Source organism: Salmo trutta, chromosome 12 (assembly GCF_901001165.1).
Source record: "Salmo trutta chromosome 12, fSalTru1.1, whole genome shotgun sequence".
In the NCBI taxonomy this organism is placed as follows: Eukaryota; Metazoa; Chordata; class Actinopteri; order Salmoniformes; family Salmonidae; genus Salmo; species Salmo trutta.
Window position 1 is genome coordinate 74,685,868 of NC_042968.1, and position 22,385 is coordinate 74,708,252.

Genomic DNA, 22,385 nt, shown 5'->3' on the forward strand with positions numbered 1-22,385 from the left:
AAGGCGATTGAGTCTACCGATAAGAATACGGTGATTGACCGAGTCGAAAGCCTTGGCCAGGTCGATGAAGACTGCTGCACAGTACTGTCTTTTATCGATGGCGGTTATGATATCGTTTAGTACCTTGAGCGTGGCTGAGGTGCACCCATGACCAGCTCAGAAACCAGATTGCACAGCGGAGAAGGTACGGTGGGATTCGAAATGGTCAGTGATCTGTTTATTAACTTGGCTTTCAAAGACTTTAGAAAGGGAGGGCAGGATAGATATAGGTCTATAACAGTTTGGGTCTAGAGTGTCACCCCTTTGAAGAGGCAGCTTTCCAATCTTTCGGGATCTCGGACGAAACGAAAGAGAGGTTGAACAGACTGGTAATAGGGGTTGCAACAATGGCGGCGGATACGTTTAGAAAGAGAGGGTCCAGATTGTCTAGTCCAGCTGATTTGTACGGTTCCAGGTTTTGCAGCTCTTTCAGAACATCTGCGATCTGGATTTGGGTGAAGGAGAAGCTGGGGAGGCTCGGGCAAGTAGCTGCGGGGGGTGCGGAGCTGTTGGCCGGGGTTGGGGTAGCCAGGAGGAAAGCATGGCCAGCCGTAGAGAAATGCTTATTGAAATTCTCGATTATCATGGATTTATCGGTGGTGACCGTGTTGCCTAGCCTCAGTGCAGTGGGCAGCCGGGAGGAGGTGCTCTTGTTCTCAATGGACTTTACAGTGTCCCAAAACATTTTGAAGTTAGAGCTACAGGATGCAAATTTCTGTTTGAAAAAGCTAGCCTTTGCTTTCCTGACTGACTGTGTGTATTGGTTCCTGACTTCACTGAACAGTTGCATATCGCGGGGACTATTCAATGCTATTGCAGTCCGCCACAGGATGTTTTTGTGCTGGTCAAGGGCAGTCAGGTCTGGAGTGAACCAAGGGCTATATCTGTTCTTTGTTCTACATTTTTTGAAAGGGGCATGGTTATCTAAGATGGTGAGGAAATTACTTTTAAAGAACGACCAGGCATCCTCAACTGACGGGATGAGGTCGATATCCTTCCAGGATACTGGAGGATACGTGGAGGTAAGCCCAGGCACTGAGTGATGATAAGAGAGGTTGCATCTCTGGACACGCTGCTTATACAGGGTGAGGTCACCGCATGTATGGGAGGTGGGACAAAGGAGGTATCTAAGGCATTACAGTGGGACTAGGGGCTCCGCAGTAAACTAAAACACTGATAATTATCCAAAACAACTGTATACAAGGCATATTGACATTGAGAGAGACATAAAGCGAGGCATAAAGCAATCACAGGTGTTGATTGGGAGAGCTAGCTAAAACAACAACGGGTAAGACAACAACAGCTAATCAGCTAAGACAACAATAACAGGTAAAATGGCGATGAATGGGCAGAGAGGGTCAGTTAACTGCACACAGGGTCTGAGTTTGGGGCTAGGCCCGACAGATAAACAAAGGTAAACAAAGTGGAATACCGTGATAAATGAACAGTCCAGCAGGCATCAGCTATGTAGCCAAGTGATCATAGGGTCCAGTGTACAGCAATAGATGGAACAGGGAAGCCGCGGGGTACTCCTTGCTACGCTAGCATGCGGGAGAAAGTTAGCAGTTAGCAGTCCAGGGTAAGTAGAAGTGTCTGCTCCGACATTCGGCAAAGGCCGGTTGAAGGCACAGCTGATGGAATTACATCTGCGGACCAGTCGTGGTGGTATGGCGGGGCGCCGTGTCGACTAAGGGACCGGGCCAGATGGCGAAAGAGGTATTGTAGTTGTGGTAATTACGTTTGCTAGCCGGGAGATGCGCCTGGCTCAGAGCTAGCTTCGAGGCTGGGTCACTCAGTGGCAGCTAGCTAGCTGTGATGATCAGGAGTAATGGTCCAGGGTTTACGGCAGGAATCCGGCGTTGTAGTGGAGAAAAACAGTCCGATGCTGGCAGGTATTATCCAGGCTAAAAAAACGGCTGGTGCCTGAGCAGAGGGTAAAGGTCGCTAGCAGTGGCTAACAATGACTAAATAGCTAGTAGCTAAGTAGCTGGCTAGCCTCTGATGCAAGTTTTGGCTATAAGGTCTAAAACAAATAGCTGATCTGTGTCACATTGGGTGAGGCGGGTTACCGGAAGGTATATTTAATTTAAAGATGGAAAAATAGATGAAAAATATTAAAATAAATTGGAATATATACAAAAAAGACAAAATACAAAAAGTAAACGAGAGGACGACAAACCACGTCTGCACTGCTACGCCATCTTGGTTTCCACCACTACAGCACAAACAACACCAAGCAACCTTACCTCTTAATTTCTTCCTTCCTCTGCCCTCCAGAAGCAGTAGCATTTCAACAATTTCAATCAAGTAACACCTGTTTGACCTCGGGCAATGGAAGTACTCAAAATGAATTACTAGAGATAAGAGTTTGAAAAAGGCATTTCAGACATGTAGCTAGGAAAGAGATGAAATAACCTGAAAATAACCCCTCTCTCCCTGAGTTGTCACTATCGCTGCATGCTTCAGTAGCTCAAAGGGTCTCCTCCTCCTCCTCCTCCTCCTCCTCCCTGATTCACTCTAATGATAATGGTTCATCATTAAATACTCTTCCCACTGAAACACTGCTGAGGTGTGTTAAAGCATGCTGCTTCACAATGTGGGCTCTATTTCAATACTTTTGAGAGATTTTTGGAATGGTTCTTTCACCACAGTCGGCACCTTGCTCATTCAGATGGGTAACTACAGTACTACTAATGTGGTGCTTCATTGGTGCTTATAGGGACAGCCGACACAGGTGATTCACAGCCTTATAGCTACAATGTAGCACCCTGAGCATGTTGACAATGTTGTCTACTTTAAACCAATGAACATCCAGCGATTCAGATGATGATGTCTGTCTGTCAGGACAAGCTGCTGTGTGTGGGTCATTTAGGAGCTGGTAAAGAGTACTTGATGAACAGGCAGGTCGGTGAAGTCCCCCTTAATGTGTGCTCACACAACTCCGACAACCCACCCTGCTGTCATTGCATTCACACCAACATACAATTATTGGATGTACAGAATATTCTACTTTCCTTTACGGTTTTGGTCTATCCTTTTCGATTCCCCACAATGAAATAGTAAAAGCTAGCTATGGATATTTAATTATGTTTTGCTGGAATGGCCACAGTCCATTTATCTGTAACTTCTCAATTTCCCTCTGCATCTCCATCAACATCACAGCTCTTTACTAATGGAATGATTTGAATTCTGTATCCTAACCTGTCAATTCAAATATATTTTTCCCAAACAAAATGAAATTGAAAATGTGAAGTTGAAGTCAAGGTCCGATGGAGATCTCAAGACATGAACATTAACTCATAACCCATGAAACATAAAAAAAATGTATGGTGAGTTTTATTGTTACATTACGTTACAATGAGAGAGAGGAAAACTCATGATTAGAGATATGATTCATCAAGTCTGTGAGAGGTTTTGACTCCAATTTGTGCATATGCTGTCCAAAAGATGAGCTGTGGGAAGCCTCCTACTAGTTAAACCTCCTGGCTCTATTCCATGTGTTTTCACGTTGCCCATAAGCCCAATTGAGGCCATATGCCCACCAGCGACAACCATTCTATCTATGAGTACAGATTGGAACGGGCTTCCTCTGTCAATCATTCACGAATTAAACTCCCACACATTTTCTTTATTTTGTCCATTCATGAAACTTACATATATTGATCATTGATGAAAGGACAATCATCTTTGACAGCTGGAACATGTACAGATGTAGGATCTTAATTTTAGCCAGTTTGCTACAGCAGGAAAAGAATCCTGCAGCAACAGGATATGTGAATCATTATATGAATGGTCGTCAACACTAGGTCAAATAATATTTCTTATTTTCTTTGATGTTTTCGTTTCACCGTCCCTGTCAGGGATGAGTCCCATCAGATAAATGGTTCTCTGTTTGATTCTCTGCCTTGATGCCACCTGCTTCCATCTTATCTTATCACTCCCTGGGCCAATCTCTGTCACTCCAAATGAACATTTCACTAATTTTTTTCTTCAAGTGCCAAAGGACTCATGGCATCATCTGTGACATTAACAATGATTTTCCTCCACCCCAATCGCCCCCCCACCACACAAAAACCCCATTCCAACTGCCCACTTTCTCAATTCTTCTGAAAGACACATGAGCTGCTACATGGAGGCAACTCGAAGCAGCAGCTAAATAACTACATTTTTAGTTTTTAGCTACGACTTCCCACCACTACAGCACCAAAAACACCAGGCAACCTTACCTTACCTCTTAATTTGTCCTCGTTCCTCTGCCCTCCACAGTCTTTAGCATTTTAGAAATGTCAATCAAGTAACACCTGTTTGACCACGGGCACCAGGTGTAGTCAAAATTAATTACTAGAGATAGAGTTTGTGAAAGGCATTTCAGAGACATGTAGCTAGGAAAGAGATGTTGAAATGACCTGAAAATAAACCCTCTCTCCCTGAGTTGTCATTATCGCTGCATGCTTTAATTACTGAACAAGTAATTACATTATTTGCCGGCAGCAGTCTACATCATGACAACCTTACAACACCGTGTATAGCTTTGTGAAGTGTTAGGCTTAATATGAGAAAATGATGACCAAATGGGCCTACCAATATACATGTATTGGTTGGTCCATTTATCCATTATCTAACTCATTGAATCTTTTTTTTTGGGGGGGGGGGGTCCAGAAAAACGGTGTTACGCCAGTGTGGACAAGCTGCTATGAGTGGGTCATTTAGGAGCTGCTAAAGAGGACATTATTTAAATTCACTCTTACACCTTGACCAAACCGGCTCCGTACATGCCATAGGCCCACCCATTGGGGAGTCAGACCCAGCCAATCAGAATTTGTTATTCCCCACAAAAGGGCTTTTTTACAGACAGAAATACTCCTGTTTTGTCAGCTTTTTCCGGGTGGCTGATCTCAGACGATCCCGCAAGTGAAGAAGCCAGATGTGGAGGTCCTCGGATGACGTGGTTACACTCGGTCTGTGGTTTGAGGACGTACTGCCAAATTCTCTAAAATAATGTTTGGAGTCGGCTTATGGTAGAGAAACAATCATTAACTTCTCTATCAACAGCTCTGGCGGATGTTCCTGAAGTCAGCATGCCAGTTGTATGTTCCCTAAAAACTTGAGACATCTGTGGCATTGTGTTGTGTGACAAAACTGCACATTTTAGAGTGGCCTTTTATTGTCCACAGCACAAGGTGCACCTGTGTAATGATCATACTGTTTAATTAGCTTCTTGATATGCTTCACCCTTCAAGTGGATGGATTATCTTTGCAAAGGAGAAATTCTCACTAACAGGGATGTAAACAAATGTGTGCACACAATTGGAAATAAATACGTTTTTTTGTGTATATGGAACATTTCTGGGACATTTTGTTTCAGCTCATGAAACATGGGACCAACACTTTACATGTTGCTTTTATATTTTTGTTCAGTATAATTTGGGGACAGGCAGAAATATATTTGAAACATTCATGGACATTTAGCTAGCTTGCTGTTGCTAGCTAATTTGTCCTGGGAGATAAACATTGTGTCCTGGGAGATAAACATGCATATGATCCTTTTTTTTGCTGGATCTTTGTATGATTTTTGCACATTTTGAGTCATCAGAAATCTTGTGTTCTCCACTTAGACAATTAATCCACAGATGAAGAGGGAAACCTAGTACACGTTTTGTTAGTTTTCTTTGATTAATCTCTCCTCGTTCATCATTCTGCTCCTTTTATTCTTTTACTTCTTCTTCTTCTTTTGTGGCAACAAAGGTGCATGACCGCCACCAACTGGATTGGAGTGTGGACCTCATCTTTCAAATCACCCATGTGGGTTAGTATGCTCATAAAAACCAATGAGTAGATGGGATAGGCAGGGCTTGCAGTGCGTCAAGAGTCTAAAATAGATCCAAGTTCTATTTTTGCGTTTGACTACACAGATGCCCGTTGATGCACGCAAGCAGTTTAAATGAAATAGCTGAATAACATGAATATGTACATTTATTTTGCAATACCAATTTAGTCAAGATATTAGTGTATGCTCACAAAACCACAACAGCACACCACCCTGTCATTGTATTCACACCAACATGCAACTATTGGATGTACAAAATAGTCAGTTTTCCTTTTAATAAACACCAGCTATGGATATTTCATTCTGTTTTGCTGGAATGGTCACAGCCCATTGAGCTGTGACTTTTCCTCAATTTCCCTCTGCATCTCTGCCAACATCACAGCTCTTTACTGATGGAAATATTTGTATTTTTTTATCATAACCTGTCAAAAACAAATATATTTGTCCCAAACAAACGGAAATCGAAAACGTGAAGTTGCAGTCAAGCTCCAATGGAGATCTCAAGACATGAACATAAAGTTTTAACACATGAAACATTTGCATTTTTTATGTTGAGATTTACTGTTATCTACAATACAATGGAAGAAAGGAAAGGTCATGATTAGAGATATGATTCATCAAGTCTATGAGAGCTTTGGACTACAGTTCGGGCTTACACTGTCCAAAAGATGAGCTGTGGGAATCCTCCTGCTAGATAAACTTCTTGGCTCAAGTCCATGTGTTTTCACGTTGCCCATAAACCCAATTGAGGCAATATGCCCACAGCTATTCAATCCAGTCTCTAAATACAAATTGAAACGGGCTTCCTCTGTCAATCATTAATGATTGAAATGCCCACACATTTTCTTTACTTTGTCGATTCATGAAACTTAAGTACATTGTTCATTGATGAAAGGACAACCATCTTTAACAGCTGCGTCATGTAGAGATGTAGGATCTTAATTTTAGCCAGTTTTCTACAGCAGGAAAATAATCCTGCAGCAACAGGAAATGTGAATTATTTAGTGGATTACAATTAATGGACATTTTTGTAGGGGCTGATGCATTTTTTTCAAAAGGAAAAATCAAGTCAGAAATGTAACAATGTAGATACAGATGCCTGTTTAAACATGAAATACATTAGAAGTTATTCCTTGCAGGATATGTCTCCTACAACAGGGTGATCAAATTAAGATCCTACATCTGTATCATTTAGTTAATTGCACCTTGGAGGAGATGGCTCTAACCACATGGAAACCTGGAGGGAAACTTGACAACAAACATCTAATATATTTTTGTACTTTTTCCTATGCATGTTTCAGTGTAGATTTATTTTACATGATTGAGTTAACTACACTGCTCAAAAAAATAAAGGGAACACACAACACAATGTAACTCCAAGTCAATCACACTTCTGTGAAATCAAACTGTCCACTTAGGAAGCAACACTGATTGACAATAAATTTCACATGCTGTTGTGCAAATGGAATAGACAACAGGTGGAAATTATAGGCAATTAGTAAGACACCCCCAATAAAGGAGTGGTTCTGCAGGTGGGGACCACAGACCACTTCTCAGTTCCTATGCTTCCTGGCTGATGTTTTGGTCACTTTTGAATGCTGGCGGTGCTTTCACTCATGTGGTAGCATGAGACGGAGTCTACAACCCACACAAGTGGCTCAGGTAGTGCAGCTCATCCAGGATGGCACATCAATGCGAGCTGTGGCAAGAAGGTTTGCTGTGTCTGTCAGCGTAGTGTCCAGAGCATGGAGGCGCTACCAGGAGACAGGCCAGTACATCAGGAGACGTGGAGGAGGCCGTAGGAGGGCAACAACCCAGCAGCAGGACCACTACCTCCGCCTTTGTGCAAGGAGGAGCAGGAGAAGCACTGCCAGAGCCCTGCAAAATGACCTCCAGCAGGCCACAAATGTGCATGTGTCTGCTCAAATGGTCAGAAACAGACTCCATGAGGGTGGTATGAGGGCCCGACGTCCACATGTGGGGGTTGTGCTTACAGCCCAACACTGTGCAGGACTTTTGGCATTTGCCAGAGAACACCAAGATTGGCAAATTCGCCACTGGCGCCCTGTGCTCTTCACAGATGAAAGCAGGTTCACACTGAGCACATGACAGACGTGACAGAGTCTGGAGACGCCGTGGAGAACGTTCTGCTGCCTGCAACATCCTCCAGCATGACCGGTTTGGCGGTGGGTCAGTCATGGTGTGGGTGGCATTTCTTTGGGGGGCCGCACAGCCCTCCATGTGCTCGCCAGAGGTAGCCTGACTTCCATTAGGTACTGAGATGAGATCCTCAGACCCCTTGTGAGACCATATGCTGGTGCGGTTGGCCCTGGGTTCCTCCTAATGCAAGACAATGCTAGACCTCATGTGGCTGGAGTGTGTCAGCAGTTCCTGCAAGAGGAAGGCATTGATGCTATGGACTGGCCTGCCCGTTCCCCAGACCTGAATCCAATTGAGCACATCTGGGACATCATGTCTCGCTCCATCCACCAATGCCACATTGCACCACAGACTGTCCAGGAGTTGGCGGATGCTTTAGTCCAGGTCTAGGAGGAGATCCCTCAGGAGACCATCCGCCACCTCATCAGGAGCATGCCCAGGCGTTGTAGGGAGGTCATACAGGCACGTGGAGGCCACACACACACTACTGAGCCTCATTTTGACTTGTTTTAAGGACATTACATCAAAGTTGGATCAGCATGTAGTGTGGTTTTCCACTTTAATTTTGAGTGTGACTCCAAATCCAGTCCTCCATGGGTTGATAAATTGGATTTCCATTGATTATTTTTGTGTGATTTTGTTGTCAGCACATTCAAATATGTAAAGAAAAAAAGTATTTAATAAGATTATTTCTTTCATTCAGATCTAGGATGTGTTGTTTAAGTGTTCCCTTTATTTTTTTGAGCAGTACATATTTAACCATTACATGGTCAATGGGATGATTAATTATGGTCACCAGCAAGACTGACATGACATGCCTTTAAGCAGTCCCGCCAAAGTCTCTCCCAGTCTCTCCCAGTCCCTCTCAGTCTCTCCCAGTTCCTCCCAGTCCATCCCTGAGCTCCCAAGAACTCCATCTCCACCCAGAGGAGGCCGGAGTGACAAGGGGGCGGGCCTCCATCTCCTATTGGGATTGTTACCTGTTGATTGGCTCTCTTGTCTCTGCCCTCCTTTACATGACCTCTCCCCTCATTTACATAACATGTCTTCTCCTCCTTTGCATTAGATCCCTGCAGTGAGACGCGTGTTCAGAAGGCCTCGCCTGCTGAGATCAGACAGGCAGAAAATACCCCTAAAGCCTCCACCTCATCCAGCAACCTGCAGCCTGTTCACCGTGTGACGCCTCTGAACTTTCCCATTGTAGACCTGCCAGTGATGCTCCAATACGACCCCCTCCTTCCCTCCACCTCCCCACTGCAACCGCCATCAGGAGGCTGTGTTGCCCTATGAGCTGCTCAGCAGGTAAGGCACAGCAGGGGCATGGCTTTGTTCTTACCATTCAAACCCCTCAGGTGCATCAGTTAGGATACAATGCTGTAATAAATAGCTAGAATAAAAGGCTATACAATCACTGATCAAATGCCACACACCACAAGCAACCAAATAAATTACCTTCTGTAGATATGTTCTATCTTTTTTTTACATTACATTTTAAAGGTGTTCCACGCAACAACTCCCCCTGCTAATAGCACAAAATATAATTGACATACAGTAGCAGTGAAAAGTTTGGACACACCTACTCATTCAAGGGTTTTTCTTCATTTTTATTATTTTCTACAATGTAGAATAATTGTGAAGACATCAAACTATGGAATCACGTAGTAGCAAACAAAAGTGTTAGAACATCTAAATAAATGTTATGTTTGAGATTTTTCAAAGTAGCCAGCCTTTGTCTTGATGACTGCTTTGCACACTCTTGGCATTCTCTCAACCAACTTCACTTGGAATGCTTTTCCAACAGTTTTGAATGAGTTCCCACATACAGTGTGTCACAAACGTCGATGAAAGGTGACCAAAACGAAGTGGGTATAGTGCTCATCTTCGTGTATTTATTTAGAGAGAGTGAACACTTAAACAAAAATAACAAATGACAATCAGTTCTGTTCAGTTCTGTAAGGCACACGGCTATACAGAAAACAACCACCGACAAAGACACAGGAAAAAACAGGCTGCCTATGTATGGCTTCCAATCAGAGACAACGAAAAACACCTGCCTCTGATTGGAAACCATACTCGGCCAAACATGGAAAAAGAAACATAGAAATAGAAAACTAGAACCAAAATCCCCTAGAACCAAAAAAAACCAAAACACACAAAACAAACACCCCCTGCCACGCCCTGACCACACTACAATTTCAAATGACCCCTTTACTGGTCGTGACACAGTGGTTCTTCCTTTAAAAGTTGTGTCATACTGCGTCACACCTTGCAAGCTGCTGCAGCATTCTATGGCACGTTATCTATTTGTCAGCCATTTTTTCTGTTAATGCAAGTTATTGCTAGTTTGACATCCAGAGGGCATCTTTGAGAAGCATTTGATAGTCTTCCATATTGGCATTAACAGAGAATTTATAACCTTTTTTGTAATAACATAGTAAATGGGATTGATTTTAAGAAATTTGGCTTAATTAATTTGATGATTATTATTGTGTTTCTATTCAGAGAAAAGCGAAAAACAAAACCTTCAGGGTTTCTGTTAGGATGGAATGGAAAATATGGCGCTGTACAACGGGAGGAAGGAGTAGGCTGTCCTTTTTAATAAGAATTAGTTCTTAACTGACTTGCCTCGTTAAATAAAGGTTCCTCTAAGAGAGTAACATTTCTGCACCCTAATTTTCCAATTCTTATCTAACCAATACCCGAACAAAGATTAAGTGAAAATAAAAATCTCATTGATTTATCAAGACCAGTCCCCATGCGTATCTCAGAGAAGCACGAAACAGTGCTAAAACAGTTGTAGGCTTTTGCTTCTAACTTCAATATGCTCTTTAAATAAATAAGACCTAAACCATTTTTAACAGCACATTACTCAATACTAGTGAGACTCATTTCACCTATGGTAGGCCTACAGTATATAAAAAATATGTTTTTTTTCAATGACGTGACTCTCCACCAATAATTACATCTAGAGGATTGGAGGACTCTATATTAATATCTAAGGGGCATTTTCAGTTAGGATCTGTGAGAATATCTAAGAATATATTTTATATAATTCTAAATTAATTAATAATAATAAAAATAATCGCTTTGTTTAAAAAGTAACAATATTTTGGAGATTTCATTTTCATTTAACCTAGAGTGAGCAAGAAAAAGACAATTCTTGAACATGGGGTGAGACATTCTCACTAATTTGGAAATAAAGCCAGTTTGTTATTTAGAATTATTTGTTTCTGGAGAAACCTAACTTGATTATTTAGCAGACATCACTTGCTTATATTCATGAAGATGATGAGCGATCGGCAAAGGCAATCTGTAATCTGCTGGGATCACAGCACGACATCAACATCGCTCTAATTACAGTCAGAAGACAGTTGAAGAAACTTGTGTGGACTTATGGAAAGGCTCGGTAAGAAATGTTTTATGTATATTTTTTTATTGTTTTATTATCAGAACATTAACCATGTGTGTTCGCTTGTTTTGTTCTGTTCTGTAGTTTCTGCCCTACAAAGAACTTTGCGTCCTGCAGGCCCAGGCATTGATCAAAGATGGCGAGACATTCAATAATTTCATCTTCACAGATTAATCAACCATGGCCCAATTTGCTCAAAATTGCTACATCAAAAAAGGAAGAAGATTAAGCAAGCCGAGTCCCAAGTATATGCTCAAACTCCATGTGTGGGGGGCAATTTCTCCCAGGGACCAGGCCCAAATTAGATTTTTGATGGTAAGGTTGGCTATTTACAAAGGACAAGGTACATCAAATATTTCATCCTACACCTCACGGACTGTTATGTGTTAGAAAATAATTAATTATTGCCTCCTTTTTCAGATATCATGTCTCGAGATTTCTTTGAGGAAGAAATCATCAAGTGCTGAGCACTTGGTGGCTGCTTTTCCTTCACTCTACGGTCCAACTCATCCCAAACCATCTCAAATGGGTTGAGATCAAGTGATTGTGGAGGCCAAGTCATCTGATGCAGCACTCCATCACTCTTCTTGTTACACAGCCTGGAGGTGTGTTGGGTCATTTTCCTGTTGAAAAACAAATGGTATCCCATCTGGTTTACGCTTAGTGGGACTGGCGTATCGCTGCAGAATGCTGTGGTATCCATAAGTGTGTCATGAATTCTAAATAAATCACTGACAGTGTCACCAGCAAAGCACCCCCACACCATCACACCTCCTTCTCCATGCTTCCCGGGTGGGAACCATACATGTGTAGATCTTCCGTTCACCTACTCTGCTTCTCACAAAGACAGGGCGGTTGGAACCAAAAATCTCAAATGTGTACTCAACAGACCAAAGAACAGATTTCCACATGTCTAATGTCCATTTCTCGTGTTTCTTGGCCCAAGCAAGTCTTTTCTTGTTATTGGTGTCCTTTAGAAGTGGTTTCTTTGAAGCGATTCAACCATGAAGGCCTGATTCACGGAGTCTCCTCTGAACAGTTGATGTTGAGGGGTGTGTATAACGTGAACTCTGTGAAGTATTTATTTGGGTTACAATTTCTGAGTCTGGTAACTCTAATGAACTTATCCTCTGCAGCAGAGGTAACTCTGGGTCTTCCTTTCCTGTGGCGGTCCTCATGAGAGCCAGTTTCATTATAGTGCTTGATGGTTTTTGCGACTGCACTTGAAGAAACTTTAAAAGTTCTAGAAATGTTTCACACTGACTGACCTTCATGTCTTAAAGTAATGATGGACTTGTCATTTCTCTTTGCTTATTTGAGCTGTTCTTGCCATAATATGGACTTGGTATTTTACCAAATAGGGCAATCTTCTGTATATCACCCCTACTGATTGGCTCAAATGCATTAAGAAGGAAATAAATTCCACAAATTAACTTTTAACAAGGCACACCTGTTAATTGAAATGCATTCCAGGGGACTACCTTCTGATGCTGGTTGAGAGAATGCCAAGAGTGTGCAAAGCTGTCATCAAGGAAAAGGGTGGCTACTTTGAAGAATCTCAAATATAAAATATATTTCTTTAACACTGTTTTTGTTACTACATGATTCCATATGTGTTATTTCATAGTTTTGACATCACTAATATTCTACAATGTTGAAAAGAGTAAAAATAAAGAAAAACCTGTCCAAACTTTTGACTGGTACTGCATATACAGTTGAAGTCGGAAGTTTACATACACTTAGGTTGGAGTCATTTAAAATTGTTTTTCAACCACTCCACAAATTTCTTGTTAACAAACTATAGCTTTGGCAAGTCGGTTAGGACCTCTACTTTGTGCATGACACAAGTAATTTTTCTAACAATTGTTTACAGACAGATTATTTCACTTATAATTCACTGTATCACAATTCCAGTGGGTCAGAAGTTTACATACACTAAGTTGACTGTGCCTTTAAACAGCTTGGAGAATTCCAGAAAATGATGTCATGGCTTTAGAAGCTTCTGATAGGCTAATTGACATCATTTGAGTCAATTGGAGGTGCACCTGTGGATGTATTTCAAGGCCTACCTTCAAACTCAGTGCCTCTTTGCTTGACATCATGGGAAAATCAAAAGAAATCAGCCAAGACCTCAGAAAATGTTTTGTTGATCTCCACAAGTCTGGTTCATCCTTGGGAGCAATTTCCAAATGCATGAAGGTCCCACATTCATCTGTACAAACAATAGTACGCAAGTATAAACAACATGGGACCACACAGCCGTCATACCGCAGAGGAAGGAGACGCATTCTGTCTACTAGAGGTGAACGTACTTTGGTGCGAAAAGTGCAAATCAATCCCAGAACAACAGCAAAGGACCTTGTGAAGATGCTGGAGGAAACAGGTACAAAACTATCTATATCCACAGTAAAACAAGTCCTATATCGACATTACCTGAAATGCACGAAAGAAGCCACTGCTCCAAAAGCGCCATAAAAAAGCCAAACTACAGTTTGCAACTGAACATGGGGACAAAGATCGTGCTTTTTGGAGAAATGTCCTCTGGTCTGATGAAACAAAAATAGAACTGTTTGGCCATAATGACCATCGTTATGTTTGGAGGAAAAAGGGGAGGCTTGCAAGCCGAAGAACACCATCCCAACCGTGAAGCATGGGGGTGGCAGCATCATGTTGTGGGGGTGCTTTGCTGCATGAGGGACAGGTGCACTTCACAAAATAGATGGCATCATGAGGATGGAAAATTACGTGGATATTCTGAAGAAACAACTCAAGACATCAGTCAGGAAGTTAAAGCTTGGTCGCAAATGGGTCTTCCAAATGGACAATGACCCCAAGCATACTTCCAAAGTTGTGGCAAAATGGCTTAAGGACAGCAAAGTTAATGTATTGGAGTGGTTATCACAAAGCCCTGACAGTCCCTTTTAAAAATTGTGGGCAGAACTGAAAAAGTGTGTGCGAGCAAGTAGGCCTACAAACCTGACTCAGTTACACCAGCTCTGTCAGGAGGAATGAGCGAAAATGAATCCAACTTATTGTGGAAGCTTGGGAAGGCTACCTGAAATGTTTGACCCAAGTTAAACAATTTAAAGGCAATGCTACCAAATACTAATTGAGTGTATGTGAACTTCTGACCCACTGGGAATGTGATGAAAGAAATAAAAGCTGAAATAAATCATTCTCTCTACTATTATTCTGACATTTCACATTCTTAAAGTAAAGTGGTGATCCTAACTGACCTAAGACAGGGACTTTTAACTAGGATTAAATGTCAGGGTTTGTGAAAATCTGAGTTTCAATGTATTTGGCTAAGGTGTATCTAAACTTCCGAATTCAACTGTATACACAAAAATGTATATTTAAGAGCAACATGTAAAGTGCTGGTCCCATATTTCATGAACTGAATAGAAGATCGCAGAAATTGTCCATAAACAAAAACTTATTTCTCTCAAATTTTGTGCACAAATTTGTTTACATCTCTCTTAGTGAGCATTTCTCATCAACCTGATGGGTGTGGCATATCAAGAAGTTGATTAAACAGAGTGATCATTACACAGGTGCAGCTTGTTTTGGGGACAATAAAAAGGCCAGGGACATAGTGACAAGATACTGAGGCCCATTGTTGTGCCATTCATCCGCCGCCATCACCTCAAGTTTCAGCGTGGTAGTGCACGGCCCCATGTCGCAAGGATCTGTACACAATTCCTGGAAGCTGAAAATGTCCCAGTTTTTTCCTGGTCTACATGCTCACCAGACATGTCACTCATTGAGCATACCTGGGATGCTCTGGATCAAAGTGTACGACAGCGTGTTCCAGTTCCCGGCCAATATCCAGCAACTTCACACAGCCATAGTATAGGAGTGGGACAACATTCCAAAGCCACAATCAACAGTCTGGTCAACTCTACGCAAAGGAGATGTGTCGTACTGCATGAGGGAAATGGTGGTCACTCACACCAGATACTGACTAGTTTTCTAATCCACATCCCTATTTTTTTTTAGGTATCTGTGACCAACAGACGGATACCGTATCTGTACTCCCAGTCATGTGAAATCCATAGATTAGGGCCTAATGAATGTATTTAAATTTACTGATTTCCTTATATGAACTGTAAATCCGTAAAATCTTTGAATTAGTCGCATGTTGCATTTATATTTTTGTTCAATATACATTATCTGTTATTGTAAAAAAATGAATTTCCTTGTAAAACAAATAGTAATAATCTTAGTTTACTGGTAACGTCACTCTCAGTATAGGCTACACTGTGAACTGCAGAGTCTTCCTCATGATTGGTTCTCAATCTCGGAGATTAAACACTTAAACAATGGTCACACTATGTCCCTCTTTCAGGTATTTCTAGGCTGTATTCTTCAAAAATCACGAGGAACTTAAAAATAATGTAAAGGTCATGGCATTGAACATGTGAATAGTCAGCAACAATGTTCAGATATGTTTTGGACTTCATAAAGCAATGTTCCATTGTCCTCTAAATATGATTAGCTTCTGTTATTGGACATATTGAGCAGTCTAAACAATACTGAATGTTCATTTACAAAACTATGGTCCTGACATTTATTGCTGAATAGCTCTAGACTATTGCACTGCTGTGTGCTTGAGGTGAAGACGTAAGTACTTAACCAAGCTTTTTTGCATTTTGTATCAAAAGCCTTTAACAACAGAGAAGTGCTATTTGGTCAATTTATTTGCATCCCCCGTTTGCGTTTAAGAGTCTGTATAATAGTGCTTTACAACAGAAATCTTGGCTCAAGGAAAATATTGACGAAATTGTTTGAACTGCTGCGCTTTTCTCCCAGCTAGCATTACTAGACTTTGTGAACAACGCACTGATGTATAATTCTTAAATGGAAGCTGTCATCTGTTTCCAGTCTGTGTAGTCTGGGTATGATTAAAACACAGAGAATGATTCATCATCACAGGGAAAAATATTCTCACCAAATGCCCTCACTCATCTTACTCATCCATTTTAGTTTATTCTTTTAACCCCCTGAAGCACACTTTTTTTGTTTTATTTTTTGCTTTTCCTTCAAGCTTGATGAATAATTCTGCTCCTCCTCCTTGAGAATTTATGGTTTTTAACATCTCTGACTTTCATCCATATATTTATTTCATTATTTATCTGTGCCGTTGCCGAGGGGACAGAGGCGGTTCGGGGTGCTAGCGATATGTCAGTGGGATGCTCCCTGCCATTTCAACCGACACAGTCTTTTCTGTCTGCCACAGCATGTTTCAGAGCCCCTAAATCAATCCAACCATGCCTCAGACATTCTATCTGGCATAAATGCACTTTGCAGGCAGGTAAGTAATAGCTGAGAATATCTGTTTGTGTGCACAGATGTAGAATACTCACTATTCCTCTCCACACAATCCACGCTAGTTTTAATGCTTCATTACACAATGTATTCTGCAGACACTTATTTTATTGGCCGTCCAAGCATTTCTCATAGATGAAATTCCCAATAGATTTCCAGTAAATTATCAAATATGGCTCACCAGGTGAAATTTAACATGTTTGAATAATGCTTTGTAAAGGCTTGCTTGTCGATAGGGGTTGCAAGTTTAGAAACATTATACATGCATTTTTTAAGTGAAATGCTCCTTTTAAAAATTCAATACTTCATGAAACTTGAGTCTAATAGAAATGAATGCCAAAAGTATATGAATAATTGGGCATCCACAGAGGCGTTACTGTATGAATGGTTTGACTGCTGGTAGCATGATTAAACATTCCTCTGCATGTGTCCTGTTTCTAAGGAGATGATGTGTGAGGGGGCAGTAGCACTCCGGTGAGGTAATTTGTTCCAGGTGAAAACTCTGATGTTCTGCTATCAGCCAGCTGGGTCCTCATTAATTACCTCAGTGGAGTTGAGACGTTCCCACAGTTAGAGCAGGACAAGACAAAGGTTCTGAGGAGTACGATGCTACTGCAACGTTGTTGGACGTTTATGGTGGTCTCTCTGTCCCACACTGCTTGTTCTCCTGTCCTCTCCTGGAGAGGGCCAGGGATCCACACATCAAGGACAGTCTCTTTGGTAAGGAACATGTTGTAAATAGGTTCTGGGAATGTCTTGTGCCTTATTTTACTCCAAAGAATCCAAACAGAATGTTGTTTTTCTACTTTAGCCTACAGCATCGTACTAACAAAAACATATTTGGCGTTACTGAGAATCACTTTCACAAAAAGATACGGAGATATACACTGACTATACAAAACAATAAAAATACCTGATGTTTCCATGACATAGGTGACTCCAGGTGAAATATTTGATTCCTTATTGATGTCACTTCTTAAATCCACTTAAATCCAATCAGGGGAGGAGACAGGTTAAATAATGATTTTTAAGCCATGAGACAATTTAGTCATGGATTGTGTATGTGTGCCATTCAGAGGGTGAATGCGCAATACAAAAGATTTAAGTGCCTTTGAACGGGGTATGGTAGTAGGTGTCAGGTGCACCGGTTTGTGTCAAGAAATGCAACAGTGCTGGGTTTTTCACACTCAACATTTTCCCATGTGTCTCAAGAATGGTCCACCACCCAAAGGACATCCAGCCAACTTGACACAACTGTGGGAAGCATTGAAGTCAACATGGGACAGCCTCCCTGTGGAATGCTTTCGACTCCATGTAGAGTCCATTTCTTAATTTGTTTTAATTTAACCTTTATTTAAATAGGCAAGTAAGTTAAGAACAAATTCTTATTTACAATGACGTCCTACCAAAAGGCCTCCTGCGGGGACGGGGACTGGGATTAAAAATACAAACATATAAAACAGTATAGGACAAACACACCCCGACAAAGAGAGACACCACAACACTACATAAAGAGAGACCTAAGACAACAACAAAGCATGGCAGCAACACATTTATTTCATTTATTTCACCTTTATTTAACCAGGTAGGCAAGTTGAGAACAAGTTCTCATTTACAACTGTGACCTGGCCAAGATAAAGCAAAGCAGTGTGACAAAAACAACACAGTTACACATAAACAAACGTACAGTCAATAACACAATAGAAAAGTCTATGTACAGTATGTGCAAATGTGGAAGATTAGGGAGGCAAGGCAAAAAAGAGGCCATAGAGGCGAAATAATTACAATTTAGCATTAACACTGGAGTGATAGATGTGCAGATAATGATGTGCAAGCAGAAATACTGGGGTGCAAAAGAGCAAGAAAATAAATAACAATATGGGGATGAGGAAGTTGGGTGTGCTATTTACAGACTGGCTGTGTACAGGTACAGTGATCGGTAAGCTGCACTGACAGCTGATGCTTGAAGTTAGAGAGGGAGATACAGTTGAGGTCAGAAGTTTACATACACCATAGCCAAATGCATTTAAACACAATTTTTCACAATTCCAGACATTTAATCCAAGGAAAAATTCCCTGTCTTAGGGCAGTTAGGATCACCACTTTATTTTAAGAATGTGAAATGTCACAATAATAGTAGAGTGATTTATTTCATCTTTTATTTCTTTCATCACATTCCCAGTGGGTCAGAAGTTTACATACAATTAGTATTTGGTAGCATTGCCTTTAAATTGTTTAACTTGGGTCAATCGTTTCAGGTTGCCTTCCACAAGCTTCCCACAATAAGTTGGGTGAATTTTGGCCTATTCCACCTGAAAGAGATGGTGTAACTGAGTCACGATTGTAGGCCTCCTTGCTCGAAAACGCTTTTTCAGTTCTGCCCACACATTTTCTACAGGATTGAGGTCAAGGCCTTGTGATGGCCACTCCAATACCGTGACTTTGTTGTCTTTCCTACCTCATGACGCCATCTATTTTGTGAAGTGCATCAGTCCCTCCTGCAGCAAAGCACCCCCACAACATAATGCTGCCACCCCCGTGCTTCACGGTTGGGATGATGTTCTTCGGCTTGCAAGCATCCCCCTTTTTCCTCCAAACATAACAATGGTCATTATGGCCAAATAGTTCTATTTTTGTTTCATCAGACCAGAGGACATTTCTTCAAAAAGTACGATCTTTGTCCCCAGTTGCAGTTGCAAACTGTAGTCTGCCTTTTTTATGGCTGTTTTAGAGCAGTGGCTTCTTCCTTGCTGAGCGGCCTTTCAGGTTATGTCGATATAGGACTCGTTTTACTGTGGATATAGATAGTTTTGTACCTGTTTCCTCCAACATCTTCACAAGGTCCTTTGCTGTTGTTCTGGGATTGATTTGCACTTTTCGCACCAAAGTACGTTCATCTCTAGTAGACAGAACGCGTCTCCTTCCTGAGTGGTATGACGGCTGCGTGGTCCCATGATGTTTATACTTGCGTACTATTGTTTGTACAGATGAATGTGGTACCTTCAGGCATTTTGAAATTACTCCGAAGGATGAACAAGACTTGTGGAGGTCTACAATTTTTTTTTGAGGTCTTGGCTGATTTCTTTAGATTTTCCATGTTGTCAAGCAAAGAGGCCCTGAGTTTGAAGGTAAGCCTTGAAATACATCCACAGGTGCACCTCCAATTGACTCAAATGATGTCAATTAGCCTATCGGAAGCTTCTAAAGCAATGGCATCATTTTCTGGATTTTTCCAAGCTTTTTAAAGGCACAGTCAACTTAGTGAATGTACACTTCTAACCCACTGGAATTGTGATACAGTGAATTATAAGTTAAATAATCTGTCTGTAAACAATTGTTGGAAAAATTACTATTAATTTCATGCAGAAGGTAGATGTCCTAACCGACTTGCCAAAACCATAGTTTGTTAACAAGACATTTGTGGAGTGGTTGAAAAACAAGTTTTAATGACTCCACCCTAAGTGTATGTAAACTTCCGACTTCAACTGTAAAAGTCTCCAGCTTCAGTGATTTTTGCAACTCATTCCAGTCATTGGCAGCAGAGAACTGGAAGGAAAGGCGGCCAAAGCAAGTGTTGGCTTTGGGGATGACTAGTGAAATATACATGCTGGAGCGCGTGCTATGGGTGGGTGTTGCTATGGTGACCAGTGAGCTCAGATAAGGCCTACCTAGCAAAAACTTATGGATGACCTGGAGCCAGTGGGTTTGGCGATGAATATGAAGCAAGGGCCAGCCAATGAGAGCTCACAGGTCGCAGTGGTGGGGAGTATATGGAGCTTTTGTGACAAAACGGATGACACTGTGATAGACTACATCCAGTTTGCTGAGTAGAGTGTTGGAGGCTATTTTGTAAACGACATTGCTGAAGTCAAGGATCGGTAGGATAGTCAGTTTTACGAGGGTATGTTTGGCAGCATGAGTGAAGGAGGCTTCGTTGCGAAATAGGAAGCTGATTCTAGATTTTATTTTGGATTGGAGATGTTTGATGTGAGTCTGGAAGGAGAGTTTACAGTCTAACCAGACACCTAGCTATATATAGTTGTCCACATATTCTAAGTCACAACCGTCCAGAGTAGTGATGCTGGACGGGTGGGCGGGTGTGGGCAGCAATCAGTTGAAGAGCATGCATTTAGTTTTATTTGCATTTAAAGCAGTTGGAGGCCACAGAAGGAGTGTTGTATGGCATTGAAGCTCGTTTGGAGGTTTGTTAACACAGTGTCCAAAGAAGGGCCAGAGGTATACAGAATGGTGTCGTCTGTGTAGAGGTGGATCAGAGAATCACCAGCAGCAGGAGCGACATCATTGATATATACAGAGAAAATAGTTGGCCCGAGAATAGATCCCTGTGGCATCCCCATGGAGACTGCCAGATGTCTGGACAACAGGCCCTCCGATTTGACACACTAAACTCTATCTGAGAAGTAGTTGGTGAACTAGGCGAGGCAGTCATTTGAGAATCCAAGGCTGTGGAGTCTGCCGATAAGAATGCGATGATTGACTGAGTCGAAAGCCTTGGCCAGGTCGATGAAGACGGCTACACAGAACTGTCTTTTATCGATGGCGGTTATGATATCGATTTGGACCTTGAGCGTGGCTGAGGTGCACCCATGACCAGCTCAGAAACCAGATTGCATAGTGGAGAAGGTACGGTGGGATTCTAAATGGTCGGTGATCTGTTTGTTAACTTGGCTTTCGAAGATTTTACAAAGGCAGGGCAGGATGGTTATAGGTCTACAACAGTTTGGGTCTTGAGTGTCTCCCCCATTGAAGAGGGGGATGACCGCTTCAGCTTGCCAATCTTTGGGGATCTCAGACGATACAAAAGAGAGGTTGAACAGGCTAATAATAGGGGTTGCAACAATTGCGGCGGATCATTTTAGAAAGAGAGGGTCCAGATTGTCTAGCCCAGCTGATTTGTAGGGATCAAGATTTTGCAGCTCTTTCTGAATATCAGCTGTCTGGATTTGGGTGAAAGAGAAGTGGGGGGAGGGTTTGGGCAAGTTGCTGTTGGGGGTACATAGCTGTTGGCCGGGGAAGGGATAGCCAGGTGGAAAGCATGGCCAGCCGAAGAAAAGTACTTTTTGAAATGAACGATTATCGTAGATTTATCGGTGGTGACAGTGTTTCCTAGCCTCTCTGCAGTGGGCAGCTGGGAGGAGGTGCTCTTATTCTCCATGCACTTTACAGTGTCCCCAAATTTTGGAAATTAGTGCTACAGGATGCAAATTTCTGTTTGAAAAAGCTAGCCTTAGCTTTCCTAACTGACTGTGTATATTGGTTTCTGACTTCCCTGAAAGGTTGCATATCGCGGGGGCTATTTAATGCTAATGCAGAACGCCACAGTATGTTGTTGTGCTAGTCAAGGGGCAGTCAAGTCTGGGGTGAACCAAGGGTTATATCTGTTCTTAGTTCTACATTTTTTGAACGGGGCATGCTTATCCTCTCTAGGGTAGGTGGGACGAAATCGTCCCACCTACGCAACAGCCAGTGTAATCCCGTGGCGCGATATTCAAATACCTTAGAAATGCTATTACTTCAATTTCTCAAACATATTATTATTTTACACCATTTTAAAGACAAGACTCTCGTTAATCTAACCACACTGTCCGATTTCAAAAAGGC